This window comes from Macaca nemestrina, chromosome 9 (assembly GCF_043159975.1).
Source record: "Macaca nemestrina isolate mMacNem1 chromosome 9, mMacNem.hap1, whole genome shotgun sequence".
NCBI classification, from domain to species: domain Eukaryota; kingdom Metazoa; phylum Chordata; class Mammalia; order Primates; family Cercopithecidae; genus Macaca; species Macaca nemestrina.
In genome coordinates this window covers 72,715,353-72,733,208 of record NC_092133.1, presented here as the reverse complement: position 1 = coordinate 72,733,208, position 17,856 = coordinate 72,715,353, and the positions used below count along the sequence as shown (strand labels likewise).

At 37.0% G+C, this 17,856-nt stretch overlaps 1 protein-coding gene across 9 annotated transcripts in view; it reads right to left on the bottom strand.

The window, feature by feature from the left end:
• Positions 1–17,856, bottom strand: part of LRMDA (leucine rich melanocyte differentiation associated) — a 1,136,435-nt gene that overhangs the window by 215,723 nt on the left and 902,856 nt on the right. The window contains exon 4 of one of the 9 annotated variants that reach the window (XR_011607371.1): positions 8,147–8,166. The exons of the other annotated variants lie outside the window; for them this stretch is intronic. The gene's annotated coding sequence lies outside the window, so the exon portion shown is untranslated. Of the gene's footprint in view, positions 1–8,146; positions 8,167–17,856 lie in introns of those variants that run through there. 9 annotated transcript variants of the gene reach the window in all.

The following is a 17,856-nucleotide window of genomic DNA, read 5'->3' as shown; positions in this document are numbered from 1 at the left end:
TTTTTTGTATTTTTTAGTAGAGACCGGGTTTCACCGTGTTAGCCAGGATGGTCTCGATCTCCAGACCTCGTGATCCGCCCGTCTCAGCCTCCCAAAGTGCTGGGATTACAGGCTTGAGCCACCGTGCCCGGCCTCTAAATAGTTTTATTGGAACACAGCCAGCCCCATTTGCTTCCATATTGCCTGTGACTACCTGCACACTACAATGGCAGAGCTGAGGGGTCATGGCAAAGACTGACTGACCTGCAATGCCTAAAATGCTTACTATGTGGCCCTTTGTGATAAAAGTTTGCTGACCCACAACCTATAACATCTGCATTTATAGACTATGAACACTTCACACTCAACATTCCCTTCAAATCCACTTCTTCCAAATGCTGATCCTCATAACGGCTCCACCTTCCAGAGAGACATTCAGGCCAGAAAAACCTGGGAGTTATTTCATGCTCTTCCCTCCTACACACATTTACAACCAACATGTGGATACTACCCAAGTATTTGACCTCCTCAACATGGCTCCTGTGATGTCCTCATCTGCCACTCCTTTGTGCAAGCCTTATGCTGACTTAGGCAACCCTTCAGCTAATGACCAAACCCCATTTGTCCCCACTATCCTATACAAATGGTTTTTCACAGCACATGTCACACTTTGCTGCATTTATTTGTTTGAGTTTCTGTCTGCTAGGTCCTCCTAAACTGTAAGTTCCTTGAGGCAGGGACCTTTGTCATTTCTACACATAGTACAGTGTCTTGCATAGCAAATACCTAATCATGATTAGCCTCCTGAAGGCTGCTTAATCTTTCTGAAAAACCATTGAGAGCCTGACATGGCAAGACATTTGTGGCTGCCACTATTCAGTAGGGTTTGGAAATAGTTGCTATTCTCCTAAATCATATGGTGGAAAGGACTAAGGGAAAGAGACTCCTTGTCAATATCATTTAATGCAGTGCTCTTCACATGATTACGTGCAGACATGTTACCAGAAGAACTCATTAAAAACAGTAGATGCCGGGGTGTTCCATTGGAATCAATGGAAATAGGTGCTTAAGCACTTTTACTTTATGGTTGTTCCCTAGGAGATTCTTATGTAGGCTTGAGGAGCACATTTCTAATAAAGGGAGCTTCCTGAATATACCCTTCTTGCTCTGTCCCACTCTACCATATTGCCCATGATGGATAGCTATCAATGCACAGGAACCCCGAGGCCCTTTGCTTGGGTACCAGAGGTTCACTAAGTTTGTTCACCCTTTCTCAGTGGCCCAGAAGAAGCCTGATTTGAGGGGATAACTGTATACTTTCCTCAGGGCTGCATTTTGATTTCTAATCTCTGTCTTTCATTGAATTGGTTGCATTCCTGGTTAATGATGAGGTCTATCCCCTGCACGGAGCATCTTCACTGCTCAGCATATCTAAAATCAAAATCTCCTGCTCTATCCTAGCATCACTCCTTTGCATGTACCACACCTCCTAGTACTTGCCTGAGGGAAGAAACATGCAAACATTTGTACAATGCATATATTATTCGAATGCCTGTTTTAATTTTTACTATCCTCTTCATTTTCAACATATTACAGATCATTTAATATGTAAAAAAACAAATGTTAATAGAAGGGTTAGACCAATGATGATACCAATAAGATGCTGTTAGTATTTATTAGAGATTTTTCTTATTAGACTTAATTTTTTCTTAAATTGCATGTGACCCATTATCATTACGCTTGCTGGATAATATAACAAAACAAAATTACCAGTCCATTTTACTCAAGAAGAGCATCTAAGGTTCCTTGAGTTTTATAACACCAAGCATAGCACAAATTTAAGGAATTTTTCCAGTGCTGCACTCGGTGATTTTTAGGGGTCTATTTTCCCCAGAGGCATGTAAGTACTAAAATTGCATCAGATTGCATTTTGCTCTCAGCGGGTGAGAAAGTGCATAGTCAATGGGTTATTTGCCATTCTTTATTTCCATTTTATGCAGTCACACGGAGGTATCTCTCAGGTGGTTGTTGAAGTTTACTAGACACTCAGGAGCCATCCTGTGCTTTCATTAAATGGCATTTATAATCTATAACCAAAGGGGCTGTCCATGAAGCTATTGGCATAGTATACCTAAATTCTGCTCATGTTAATTCAGGCTATAGAGATAAGACCTTTCATTATCAGATTCCAATGTGGGGAGAAACTGCATCATATATTTAAGCAATATTTTTAGGATGACAAATAGAGATATAAGGTTTTATATAAAGGGACTAACAAAGACAGAACATTTGGAATCAGTATATAGGGAATAATGGCCTTCAGAATATGCAGATCAATTAATAAAGGGGATATGCAAGAATCACACCAGTGATTTTGCCATACCTTTATCTATCTGTAATAAAAGCACTAAATTCTGTCAATGCAGTATTACTCTGCTTTCTTTTAACTAGATATCTCCAATTAGACATCATTTCCATGCTTCACTAGTACTCAGATAATTGACGCTCATAACAGGATTCCAAAGCACTCAAAAAAGCCAGAAGTACTCTCCTAATCATCAAGCAACATTAAAAGGTATTCAGTGTAGTTGTATTGTTGTGCATTTTATTGGGGGGCAGAATGGAACAGGGGAAAGAACACAGGCTTCAGTATCAGAGAGACCTGGTTTTGCGTCTCATGGAGGACACTTATTAGCACTGGGACCTTGGGTAAACAACAAAATATCTTTCTAAGCTTCAATTTCCTCATATATAAAATGGGGATAATATCCACTTTTATGAGATGTTTCCAGGATTAAATGAGATCACGAACATATGTAAAGATACCAGCACAGTGCCTGGCTCTAAAGAATTCACTCAATAAAGAATATTTTTAACGCTAATGTCTTCCTTTCCATTCTCAGTAGATTATAAGCCAAACAATATATACACGTACTTCTATATTTTTCTCCGTATTTCTTTATTTACCAGCATATTTGATTCATGTGAATATCCCATTCCTCAACAGTGACAGAGTACAGCAAGTTTGCTGTGGATTCTCAACATTTGGAATATTTAAATTTGAAGAAGAAAAGGGATGTTTTCACAGAAGCAATTTGTCACTTGGCCTTAGGGAAACAAACTTGCAAAGTCTCCAAAACAGTTATAAATCACCCAAAGTTATCACCTTCTTTGGGACTTTTTATTATTATTATTATTATTATTATATGAGTAAAATATTAGCATATTTTAATAAAAACTCAAATACTGAAAAATCTGAAGTCCTTTTTCACCCTCTTTTACTCTCTTCCACTCCAAAGTCCTCCCATAGAAGTAATTATTGTTAGGAGTTTTGTGTCTACACTTTCAAAACAATTACTATGTATTTATAGATTTGTGTGTGTGTCTCCATGTGTGTATAATTTTGTGCTTTTAAACACAAAAATGTGTATAGCACTGTACTCTTAAATAAATAAGGTATGCCAACACCGTACAAATCTTTTGCACTCAAACATGTTTTTGCTCAAAAATATGTCTTGGAGATCTTTCTGTTATGTTAGTATTTTGCTTACCTTAACCTTTTTAAACTGCTGCATAGCCTTCAATATTACAAATTTACCATATTTTAATCATTTCTTTCCTGATAGATATGCAATTTTTGTATGTTTTTTACTACTAGAAAAATGCTTCAGTGAATATTATTCTGTGTACTTCCCTTTGGCCATGTGTAATTGTTAGGTTATTGACAGTATGAACTTTATTTTGGTCTTTGAAAATTCAATTTGTTTATTCTTGAACACGGTCCAAAGCTTTAAAGTAAATGCAGGAGTAAGTCTTTTTCCCACCATACTCTTTTTCCATGCCTAGTTCTCCCATCCATAAACTGTCACTATTATCATGCATCTTTCAGAGTTTTTTCATAAATATAGGTTCTTATTGTCCCACCTTTTATGCATAAGTAGCAGTATACTATACATACTATTCTACACCTTGTTTTATTCTCTTTTATTTATATATATAAATTTATAAATACATATAAAATATATAAATATATATCTAAATTTATCATGGTCTGTAACACAATTCCCAAATAATTTTTTAAGTTCGATGTTCATTTTTGACTTTGCTGAAAAGGTTTTGTGTTCCTGTGTAAAAGGAACGCAATAATTTTTTTAAATAAAATCAAGAGTATTTCTATTTTTGCACATTAATTTTGTATCCCAAGACTTTGCTGAAGTTGCTTATCAGCTTAAGGAGATTTTGGGCTGAGACAATGGGGTTTTCTAAATATACAATCATGTCATCTGCAAACAGGGACAATTTGACTTCTTCTTTTCCTAACTGAATACCCTTGATTTCTTTCTCTTGCCTGATTGCCCTAGCCAGAACTTCCAACACTATGTTGAATAGGAGTGGTGAGAGAGGGCATCCCTGTCTTGTGCCAGTTTTCAAAGGGAATTTTTCCAGTTTTTGCCCATTCAGTATGATATTGGTTGTGGGTTTGTCATAAATAGCTCTTATTATTTTGAGGTACGTTCCATCAATACCGAATTTATTGAGCGTTTTTAGCATGAAGGGCTGTTGAATTTTGTCAAAAGCCTTTTCTGCATCTATTGAGATAATCATGTGGTTCTTGTCTTTGGTTCTGTTTATATGCTGGATTATGTTTATTGATTTGCGAATGTTGAACCAGCCTTGCATCCCAGGGATGAAGCCCACTTGATCATGGTGGATAAGCTTTTTGATGTGTTGCTGAATCCGGTTTGCCAGTATTTTATTGAGGATTTTTGCATCGATGTTCATCAGGGATATTGGTCTAAAATTCTCTTTTTTTGTTGTGTCTCTGCCAGGCTTTGGTATCAGGATGATGTTGGCCTCATAAAATGAGTTAGGGAGGATTCCCTCTTTTTCTATTGATTGGAATAGTTTCAGAAGGAATGGTACCAGCTCCTCCTTGTACCTCTGGTAGAATTCAGCTGTGAATCCATCTGGTCCTGGACTTTTTTTCGTTGGTAGGCTATTAATTATTGCTTCAATTTCAGAGCCTGCTATTGGTCTATTCAGGGATTCAAGTTCTTCCTGGTTTAGTCTTGGGAGAGTGTAAGTGTCCAGGAAATTATCCATTTCTTCTAGATTTTCTAGTTTATTTGCGTAGAGGTGTTTATAGTATTCTCTGATGGTAGTTTGTATTTCTGTGGGGTTGGTGGTGATATCCCCTTTATCATTTTTTATTGTGTCTATTTGATTCTTCTCTCTTTTCTTCTTTATTAGTCTTGCTAGGGGTCTGTCAATTTTGTTGATCTTTTCAAAAAACCAACTCCTGGATTCATTGATTTTGTGCAAAAATCACAAGCATTCGTATACACCAGTAACAGACAAACACAGAGCCAAATCATGAATGAACTTCCATTCACAATTGCTTCAAAGAGAATAAAATACCTAGGAATCCAACTCACAAGGGATGTAAAGGACCTCTTCAAGGAGAACTACAAACCACTGCTCAGTGAAATAAAAGAGGACACAAACAAATGGAAGAACATACCATGCTCATGGATAGGAAGAATCAATATCGTGAAAATGGCCATACTGCCCAAGGTTATTTATAGATTCAATGCCATCCCCATCCAGCTACCAATGAGTTTCTTCACAGAATTGGAAAAAACTGCTTTAAAGTTCATATGGAACCAAAAAAGAGCCCGCATCTCCAAATCAATCCTAAGTCAAAAGAACAAAGCTGGAGGCATCACGCTACCTGACTTCAAACTCTACTACAAGGCTACAGTAACCAAAACAGCATGGTACTGGTACCAAAACAGACATATAGACCAATGGAACAGAACAGAGTCCTCAGAAATAATACCACACATCTACAGCCATCTGATCTTTGACAAACCTGAGAGAAACAAGAAATGGGGAAAGGATTCCCTATTTAATAAATGGTGCTGGGAAAATTGGCTAGCCATAAGTAGAAAGCTGAAACTGGATCCTTTCCTTACTCTTTATACGAAAATTAATTCAAGATGGATTAGAGACTTAAATGTTAGACCTAATACCATAAAAATCCTAGAGGAAAACCTAGGTAGCACCATTCAGGACATAGGCATGGGCAAAGACTTCATGTCTAAAACACCAAAAGCAACGGCAGCAAAAGCCAAAATTGACAAATGGGATCTCATTAAACTAAAGAGCTTCTGCACAGCAAAAGAAACTACCATCAGAGTGAACAGGCAACCTACAGAATGGGAGAAAATGTTTGCAATCTACTCATCTGACAAAGGGCTAATATCCAGAACCTACAAAGAACTCAAACAAATTTACAAGAAATAAACAAACAACCCCATCAAAAAGTGGGCAAAGGATATGAACAGACATTTCTCAAAAGAAGACATTCATACTGCCAACAGACACATGAAAAAATGCTCATCATCACTGGCCATCAGAGAAATGCAAATCAAAACCACAATGAGATACCATCTCACACCAGTTAGAATGGCGATCATTAAAAAGTCAGGAAACAACAGGTGCTGGAGAGGATGTGGAGAAATAGGAACACTTTTACACTGTTGGTGGGATTGTAAACTAGTTCAACCATTATGGAAAACAGTATGGCGATTCCTCAAGGATCTAGAACTAGATGTACCATATGACCCAGCCATCCCATTACTGGGTATATACCCAAAGGATTATAAATCATGCTGCTCTAAAGACACATGCACACGTATGTTTATTGCAGCACTATTCACAATAGCAAAGACTTGGAATCAACCCAAATGTCCATCAGTGACAGACTGGATTAAGAAAATGTGGCACATATACACCATGGAATACTATGCAGCCATCAAAAAGGATGAGTTTGTGTCCTTTGTAGGGACATGGATGCAGCTGGAAACCATCATTCTTAGCAAACTATCACAAGAACAGAAAACCAAACACCGCATGTTCTCACGCATAGGTGGGAACTGAACAATGACATCACTTGGACTCGGGAAGGGGAACATCACACACCGGGGCCTATCATGGGGATGGGGGAGGGGGGAGGGATTGCATTGGGAGTTATACCTGATGTAAATGACGAGTTGATGGGTGCTGACGAGTTGACGGGTGCAGCACAGCAACATGGCACAAGTATACATATGTAACAAACCTGCACGTTATGCACATGTACCCTAGAACTTAAAGTATAATAATAATAAAAAATAAATTAAAAAAAAAGTATTTCTAATAAAGTCAAATTTGTCTAATTTTGCTTTTTATATCTGGGTTTCTGAATTATGAGTTATCTTATGCTTTTTAAAATACTTTTAACATTTTTTTTCACTTAAAATTTTAATCCATTTGCAATCTATCCTGCTGTAAGGTATAAGGTATCTAAATTTTTTTCCAAATGCCTACTATATGTCCCAAAAACATATATTGAATGGCCCATCTTTTCCCTACCTATTTAAGATACTACTTTACCATATACAAATTTCTACATGTAACTGAGTCTAGTTCTAGACTTCTAGTCTATTCCATTATTCTGGAGATTCCTGTGCCAGTACCACATTGTTTTAATTATTAAAACTTCATAATATATTTTATATCCAATAGAGCTGGTTTTCCCTCATTATAATTCTTTTTTAAAAATAATCCCAGCTATTATCTTTGTATATTTTCCACATGGCCTTTAGATTCAGTTCTTCTAGTTTAAAAAGGAAGAAAAAAAGCTTTGTACATTATTTCATAATGAATTTATAAATTTACAAAGAGTTAATTGACATATTTATGATCTTGAGTTTTCCTATAAAATAATATAAATGTCTGTTCTTAATGTTAAGCATTCTTGTACATACTCTTCTAGAAGGTTTTTGTGTTTTTTCTTGGAGATATTCTATATTTTTGTTTATATTTGATTATAATATTCCCAATTTATTATCTTTTATGTTGCTTTTGTAAATGAAGTTTTTCATTCAAAATACTAACATGCTTTCATTTCAATATAAAAAGTCTAATGATGTTGCATATTCACTGTACATTTTACTTTCTCACTGAGTTATTTTGTTAGACTTTTAGTTTTTTCCCTGAAATTCCAAATGTAAAAATCACCTGGTTGGGCCCAGTGGCTCACATCTGTAATCACAGCACTTTGAGAGGCTGAGGCGGGTGGATTGCCTGAGGTCAGGAGTTCAAGATCAGCCTGCTGGCCAACATGGTGAAACACCATCTCTACTAAAAATACAAAAAAAAAAATTAGCCAGGCATGCTGGCATGAGTCTGTAATCCCAGCTACTCAGGAGGCTGAGGCAGGGGAATTTCTTGAACCCGGCAGGCTGAGGTTGAGGTGAGCCAAGATCATACCACTGCACTCCAGCCTGGGCAACAGAGCAAGACTCCGTATTAAAAAAAAAAGAAACACTTGTAAACATGAAACTTTTATAATTTGCTTTCCACTTTCATGCCTGTAATCTCTTCTCATATCTAATTGCTTTGGTTAGTACTTCTAGTAAAACATTAAATAATAGGTAGGAACAGAGATCTTGTTTTGTTCTTACTTTCATAGGGATACCTCTAAGTTTGATGTTGGCTTTTGGACTGAGATGGATATGTTTTTTCATATTAAGGAAGTATGCATCTATTTTTGAATGCTTTTTATCAAGAATGGTTATAAAAATTTTTGGCCAAAGCCTTTTTGGCATCCATATAATTACGGGTTTCATTGTCAGATCTACTAAAAAAAATAAATAAATGAGTATCCTAATATTGAAATTTCATTGAATACTTGGAATAAATCTTACTTGGTCATGATGTTTTACTCTGCTTTTATGCTGCTAGATTCTGTTTGTAATTATTTCAATTACTATTTTTGCACCTATATTTAACATTGGAGTGAGTATGTAGTCATTTTCTCTGTAATCCTTATCAGTGTTTCTATAAAGACCTTATCAGTATTTCTATAAAGGCCTTATGTACTTCACAAAAGAAATATGGAAGTACTTCTTTACTCTGTAAATATACTTCTGTAAAAAGTACTTCCACACCCTGCAACAGTTTCAATAGCATTGGGATCAGCTCCATGGTATGCAAAAGCCAGCTCGTACTGACTCACAAGAGCCTATTTGTACATCTCTTCTCATCTTCACTTTAAGTGATGTCACACAGGTAGCTTGAAATAAGTTATGGCAGAAATATTTATGCTTAGAAATCAGCAAACAATACAGATTAGGGCTTTTTTCACTCCCTGCCCCAGCCCCCAGACCCAGTTGTTAAACATTTAGCAGAATACTATAAGTATCTACTCTTCTAATGTTTGGTAAAATTTTCCAGTAAAACCACCTGGGCTTGGTGTTTTTGTGGGAGAAGTAATAGATCTTTATGAACTTTATTTTGCCTGTGGAAATCAAATGATTTCAATCTTCTACCTCTTCTGGGGTCAGCTTTGGGAAATTATATGTTCCTACAAAATTACCAACTTCATCTAGATTTTCAGATACTTGCACAGAATTAAACACAGTTTGTTCTTAGGATTATTTTAGTTTTCTCTTGTTACTCTGGCTTTTTATCTTTTTATTCTGTATATTTGCATTTTCTTTATTTTTCCTTTATTGGGATAGTTAATAATTTAGTTTTTCAAAAAAATAGCTTTTGGTCTACACTTTTTATATTCTAGCTTATTAATATTTATTTTTAACTTTACAAATTCCTCCCTTCCACTTTCCTTTATGAGGCTGATACTGTTTTTGAGTCAGATGCTTAATATACCTTTTACATTTTTTGCTTATTTTTTCAAGTTAATATATGCACTTCAAGCTATCTGTTTTTCTCTAATAATTACCTTAAATCTAGCTATACATTCTCATAGGTAATGGTTTCATTAATATACTTCTCTAGCTGTTCTACAGTTTAGGCTTATATGTTATCTTTTTTGTTGTTGTTGTTTGTTTTTAATTCCCCAGGAATTCTCAGCCATATATGTTATCTCTGACTTGAAATTTAAGAGTACTAGAAAATTTCTGGGTAGAAGGGCTTTTTTGCAATCTAATTTTGTTATTTCTAGTTTTATTATATTATGATATCAGTGTTATTGTACTACCTCTATCTACTGAAATTTATTGAAATTTTGTTTGTGATCCAGTATATTACTAGGGAAGACTGTGTTTGCCAAAATCAGTCAGAGCAACACTTCTGGTCCCGCATGCTCTTCTAGAATCTTGCCACTCCCCAGAAGAAGCAGAGTCTATTTGTTCTTCCCTTGAACGTGAGCAGCAGGACTTTTGTAACTACCGTAATGAACAGAATATGGCCAAAGTAATGCTGCATGACTTCTGAAGTCATCAAAGATTCTATAATTTCTGCCTGGGTCTTCCTGTCTCTTGGGACTCTCACCCTTAGAACTCTGCTACTAGGCTATGAAAAAGCCCAAATGAGCCAACAAAAGGAAACCACATGGAGAGACCTACATGGAGGGAAAGGGGGGTCCTTAGCCAACAGCCAGCATCAACCACCAAACCTGAGCATATGAATCTTTTGATAATTCTAGCTCTCAGACTTCAAGTATTTTATTGAGGCACCAGACATCATAGAGATAAGCCATTCCTGCAATCCCTTCATGAAATGCCTGACCCACAGAATCTGAACATAATAAGTCATTCTTTCATAGCATTAAATTTGAGGGTAATTTGTTACACAGCTATACTAACTGGAGTAATAATGAGTGTTTATGTTGACTTGAAAAGAAGCACATCCTATATTGTTAGGGTACTGAGTTTGATATGTTTTAATAAAATCTACCTTAATAATTCTGCTGTTTTTGTCTTTCATATCCTTATTTTTCCCCACTTGATCTGTCAGTAAATGAGACAGGTGAAGAAGAATCCCCTAAGACTAGTATTTTTTTCTATTTCTCCTTTCATAGCCTATGATTTCTCCATCATGAATATTGGCACTTTATTTTGCTATATAGCTATTCATAACAGTTATTTCTAATATGAATTTCAACCTTCAGTATTACCAGGCATCTTTCTTTGTCTCATTTATGTTCTGCTTGAATTCTACCTTGTAAAATACTACAAGGACTACAACACCTGCTTTCTTTTTATTCACATTTGTCTATCCTTTTATTTTAACTTTCCTGAGTCAGTTTGTTTCTGTGTCTCTTACACAACACAGAGCATTGGGTTTTGCCTTATAATTCACTCTGAAAATCTTTAAAATACATGAATTAAGCACATTTACATATTTTACTACAGATATAATGGATCTTAGTTCTGCTACGTTATTCGGGCAAAACTGAGTAATTGTCACAGATGTCTTCTGGCCTACAATCCCTAAAATACTTATTATCTGCTCCTTAACAGAAAAAGTTTGTTGACTTCTGGTCTAAGTCATAATATCGACTGCAAATAATGCTGAATTTACCCCAATCTTTATTGTGCTCTGTGTTGTTGTTGTACATCTCATTGCTTTGGCTAGCATCTCCAAGGGAATGTAGAATAGTCCTTCTCTGCTTGTTCTGAGACTTTGATGGAAATATCTTATATCTCTCTTTCATATGCAGGTTGCTATAGGTTTCTGGTAGATACACTTTATCAATTTAGGGAAGTTCCTATCTATACCGTGTTTACTGAGAGATTTTTAGCAGAAATGGTTGTTAAATTTCATAGGTTTCTTCCTCTCTCTCTCCTTCCTTTATTTTTTTTTTTTATTATTTTTTTTTAAATACAGGGTCTTACTCTGTCACCCAGGCTGGAGTGCAATGACATGAGCTTGGCTCACTGCAACCTCCACCTCCTGGGCTCAGAGATCCTCCTGCCTCAGCCTCCCAAGTAGCTGGGACTACACGCATGCATCACCATACCCAGCTATTTTTTGTAATTTTAGTAGAGACAAGGTTTTGCCATATTGCCCAGGCTGGTCTCGAACTCCTGAGCTCAAACAATCCAACCCCCTTGGCCTCCCAAAGTGTTGGGATTGCAGGCGTGAGCCACCATGCCTGGTCTCTCTCTCTTTTTATATCTAGTAACATTATCCTCGTATATAATCCTGTTTTCTTTTTAATATGCCAATATGACACATTTACTGATAAATTCTACTAGTAAACTACCCTTTCAATATTGAGATACAACTCTACTTGGTCAGGAAGTACTATTTTTTAAATGCACTACTAAGTCTTATTGTTAATTTCTCATGGAGGATTCCTTTACTCATATTTGAAAAAGAGACTGACCCTAGAGTTTCATTTTCATGTTTTCTCACCTTGCTTAGGTCAGTTATGAATTCATAGTAAGAGAAACAGTAATTTTCCGTACTTTTTATTTTCTGGAATAAATTATAAAAGATGAGAGGCTACTTCTCTTTGAGGGATATATGGCTATTTTTTAAGTTTCTTTTATCATCTTTTTTTTTTTCTCTGTTTAGACTACATTTCTTCCTGAGACAGCATTGGTAACTACAATTGCCTTAAAATTGCTTGTTTTACTTAGATTTTCAAATTTATCAACATAAAGCTCAATAGTGGGATTTTTTGTCTCCTTATTCCTAATGTTAAATGTCAATCTCTATTTTTTCTTACTTTGATCTGCTAGGCTCACCTTTTTCTTAAGTATCTGTTGGTATTGTTGATAAAGTATATTGTACGTGGTTTCTATTTTATTAAGTCCTTTCATATGTCATTACATTTGCTTGGGTTTTTAATTAGAATATATGAAAACACAGTTCTTTTATTTTTATCTTCTATTCCTTGTTTTATAGTTTATGTTTCTAAGGAGGAAAAATCCACTTATTAGACTTTTGGCTATATCTCACAGTTTTTAATATACTACAGTGTTATCACTTACATTTACTTTTAAAGAATATTCTATATTGTTTCCTCATAAACCCAAAACTTCATTTATTTCTAATTCTGTAGTCTATAGTACTTTTTCTTTCCTCTTTTACTTTTTTTTGGAAGAAGGGGGAGGGAAGTCTTCCTTTTTTAATGTAATTTCTAATTTGACTTAGTTATGATCAGTTAATTTGAATGAAGCATGTTGCACTTTTCTTTATGAGCCAATTTGTGGATATGAGCCAATTTGTGAGTTTCATACAGGTTATTAAAGAATATCACCGACCGGGCGCCGTGGCTCAAGCCTGTAATCCCAGCACTTTGGGAGGCCGAGACGGGCGGATCACGAGGTCAGGAGATCGAGATCATCCTGGCTAACACGGTGAAACCGCGTCTCTACTAAAAAATACAAAAAAACTAGCCGGGAGAGGTGGCGGGCGCCTGTAGTCCCAGCTACTCGGGAGGCTGAGGCAGGAGAATGGCCTGAATCCGGGAGGCGGAGCTTGCAGTGAGCTGAGATCCGGCCGCTGCACTCCAGCCTGGGCGACAGAGCAAGACTCCGTCCCAAAAAAAACAAAACAAAACAAAACAAAAAACAAAAAAAAAAATATCACCCTATTTTCTATGTAACAAAATGAAGGTATTGTAAAATTTCCATTCATTTAGCTGTCATTTTCATAGGAGATGTGCTAAAGTCTTCGTGATGGTGACTTTGTTCATTTTTTCTGGTATTTCTAGAAATTTCTGCTTTATGAATTTCAAAGTCGTATCATTGGTTGCCTTAAGATTCATGATTATTTTAGATTTCCATTGTATCTTCTTAGTTATGCAAAATAACCCTGTTTGGCATTTCAGTAATCATCTTGAGTCTTGTTTTGTTGAACATTAACATTGCTCTTCTTGGATTTTGTGTAAGCAGGTATCCAGTATTTCTGTCCTTTAATTCCTGTATTTTCAAGCTGCCTATGTTGTTTTATTATATGTACCTCTTGAAAAAGTACTTTATTTTACATCTTCTTTTTTTTTTTATTAACCAAATCTGGGAGTGCTCTTTTAATTTAGTTCATTCTTATTTATTATGACTTATACATTTGTACCAACTCCTGCCATCCTATTTTTCTGATCCAATCACTCACACTTACTGTTCTGGCTTAGAGATAGCTCTGTTACTTGATGCCTAAACTAAGGATGGAGAGAAGTATATAGATGATATGACCCATGTGGCTGTACCCACTGAGGAAGCCTAAATTATTGCCTGCTATGAGGCCCCTAGTAGCTTTCTCTGTGCTTAAAGAACTCCTGAAGCTAGTTCTACGTCCATTTATTTACTATTTATTTATTTATGAGACTGTGTCTCACTATGCTGCCCAGGCTGGAGTACAACGGCTATTCACAGGCTCAATCACTCCACACTACAGTCTCAAACTCCTGGACTCAAACAGTCCTCCTACCTCAGGCATATCTGAGCTTATAGGTATATGCCATCCTGCTGGGTCTTGGTTCTGCATTTTGAAACTCTGTTGCATTTATTTTGGGCTGTGATCTTTCAGAAAACCAATAGTTTCTGATCAAAAGCAGTACCCTTTCTTTCTTTTCCAGTTAGTTATTCATTTGGGAGTTGTTGCTTTTTTCTATAAGGAGAAGGGTAATATCATTTCTATTATTTCTTCTGCCTTGAAATAGCTTCCTGTCTTAGTCACAGTAAGCAGTGTTAAAATAATCTATCAGGAAGCCATTAGGCTGAGATGGTTCCAGCACTTTGGATTCCTACATAAGCAAACCAAAACCCAAGTCAATGTAAGCAGTAAAACGAAACTTAAGCTTAACCAACAAGAAACCACCAATTAACCTCTAACTGGGACTTTCCACTTTAACCAGTCAAACAATTCTTTGTCTTGGCTTCCACAAACACGTTATAAAAAATATCCCCTCACACCCTCTTGGTGGAGCCCTGAACCACATGCAATCTAGTGCTGCCTGATTCATGAATCACTATCTGCTCAAATAAATTCTTTAAAAGTTTAATGTTCCTGGGTTTAAAATTTAACAATGGGCTACAAGTTCTAGCCCCTGCTATTGTTCTGGCTTCATCTACCACTCTCTCTCTAGATTGCTCACCCTAGCCACACTGGCCTCTTGGTTGTACTTCATGTATGCCAGGAGCATGCTCCCACCTCAGGGCCTTGCATTTGCTCCTTCCTTGACCTGGATCACTTTTCTCTCAGACATTTTCAGGGCTCCATGCCTCAACTTCCAAGGTCTTTACTCCACCATCATCTTCTCAGTGGTGGCTTCTCTGGCTATCAGATCTCAAATTGCCAAAACATACTTTCTCATACCCTTGATCTGCTTTTGTTTTCATCTTAGTACTGATATATTATGTGGTGGTTTTATTTTTATCTTAGTTATAGATCGTCTCTCTGACTAGAACATAAGCTCTTTGAAGGCAGCAATGTTTGCCTACTTTGTGCACAGCCCTAGCTCTAATGTTTTGAACAGGGCTTGACACATAGAACATGCTCCATAGATATCTCTTGAAAGAATTAATAAACTTCTAGGAATTTGGAAGAAGAAAAGGAGGCTATGGAATATGTTAAGTCTGCTATCCTAGTTCCCCTTGTACTTTAGAATCATGCAGACATGCCAACATTCACTGCCCTATTTAACCTGTCTCTGGAGGAGTTTCATTATCTGATTTGAACATTATATGAAATAAAAGTTCCAGAGAGTTTCCAAGGAGGCCAATAAAAAAAAAAAAGTGGGAGGAGAAATTAGACATAACAAGGAAAGCTCTCTCTTGAGAAAAGAAATTTGTGTAGGAGGATGGTTGTATGGGTTTCCTTAATCAAAAACAAAAAAGGGACTGCATCTTATCCTCTTTGACTCTCCTTGATTTAGGATAAACTGATGAAGTATAGCAAGATAAATAAAGGAATAAAGAGCTAATCCACAAGGGAGAAGACTGTTTTATTGCTCTCACACAGATGTCTGTCCTAACAACACAGGATATTTTTTTTTCCTTTGGGGGAGGGTGGGAATAGAGTTTGGGGAGCAGCAATTTAAATTGGGACCTCTGGTCAGTCTGTGTTTGGGAATTAGCATTGCATTATTTCCCTGGCTCCCCACCCACTCTTGTCTTTTAGTTGAGAAACATTTGCCCTGGAACAGCACACAGAGTTTGCATTAGCATCCCTGAGGACACAACTTTGACCCCACAGACTAAGGAAGCTACAGATGGAAAATTCCAAGTTGCTGTACTCTTTTATTTTCATGCTAATGCTTCTGCAGAGAGTATTTAAGGAAACAGATGCACAAGAATAATAAAGAGCTGAGGACTAAGAACTCCTCTGGCAACTGAAGTTATGCTCCATCCAGCATGATCCTATATCTCCTTGTGCTTGCACAAGTCCAGAAGGGTCAAGGTGAAACCCTGATTTCATTTTATGAAAAAGCTGAACCAGCATTGACATAGAGAACCCAGGATCACATCCAGTCAGGATCTGATCATTGTTTAAGTTTCATTTCACTTCCTTCAGGCTACCTCAAAGACAGATGAGCAAGTCCTTCAGTAAAAGGCCTTGGGGAATGGTGATTTCTCTATCTCCCTTGCCAATCCACACCTGAGTTCAAAACAATACTTATCCTTCTGTAAACCAAAAATAAAATTCTAAGGCTCCCTCAACTATCTTAATAGACTCCCTCCTGTTGATCAGGGCACTCCAAAGTTAACCTGAAAAACTGGTGCAGGCTATGATGGAAAGTAGGGGGTGGGTTGGACGTGCCTCATTATGCCCTCCTCCCTGTTGTAATTCAGGAAAAGCCAACCAGCATTTAACATCTACATAGACCTTAAGTCTGATAAGAAATATTTACAATCTATTCTCTCTGAAGCCTGCTGCCTGTAGGTTTCATCTGCATGATTATGCCTTGGTTTCTACAGCCTCTTATATCACCCAGATGTTCCTTTCTATTGATAAGTCTTTCAACTGATTGCCCACCAGAACAATTTTAAATCTACCTATAACCTGGAAGCTCCCCCCACTTAAAGTTGGCTGCCTTTCTGGACCAAACCAATGTACATCTTAAATGTATTTGATTGATGTCTCATGTCTTCCTAAAACATATAAAACCATGCCGTGCCCAGACTACCTTGGGCACATGTCACTAGGACCTCCTGAGGCTGTGTCACAGGTGCATCCTTAAATCTTGGCAAAATAAACTTTCTAAATTTCTTGTGAGACATGTCTCAGATACCTATGGGTTCACACTTCCCTTGGATCTAACCTAAACGGTGCTCACTATATTTGCAGCCCCTGGTCACTTCCCTTGTATTCCGTGCAACAAGAAAAACTTCTCACTTTGTCCTAAGAATAATCTCATCCTTGGTATAAATCTTCATGTGGGAGACATATGAGAGCACTACACTCTGTAAAGCCAGATCATCTTAACATTTTATCCTAATTTGCAAACAAAACTTAAATTTTACTTCACCCTAGCTATGTCTTGCAAAGGAGAAGCTAATTGGAAATGTAGAATAATCATATCTAATTCTTGCTTTAAACATATCCACCCCCTACTTTCACCTAGATTAAGACCAGAAACTAGACAAGAATTCCACAACTTGGTCTCTCCCTAAATCCTTTCACACTTGGAACTCACTCAGGGGAAGTTCTTTCAACTCAGTTCTTACCTTCATTCAAGGCCACCTCCCAATCTTTCTATGGTCGGAGATCCCTCCCTTCTCTGCACTCTTCCATCTAGCTTGGCCTCTGCTTTGTCTGCGTAGGACCTTGTCTCCAATTAGACTGTAGGATTTCTGAAGGCAGAGCCCACAGCTTCTTTTGCATCTCCTACATGCCCTGGGTAGCGGCTCTCAAGAAAACCATGGCTGAGTGACTGATTGAAGAAACAGAAATAGGCCCCTGCGGTGACCTGAAGCATATGGAATTCTGAGCAAGGGAAATGAAAAGCCCAAAAAGCCCAATACCACACCCTTTATAAAGCACACACATCGCAACAAATCCAAGGTTATTGGAAAAGTAACAGCCCTCTCCCCAGACCAGCCCCAACCAAAAAATTTCATTAGAATGGATAAAGAA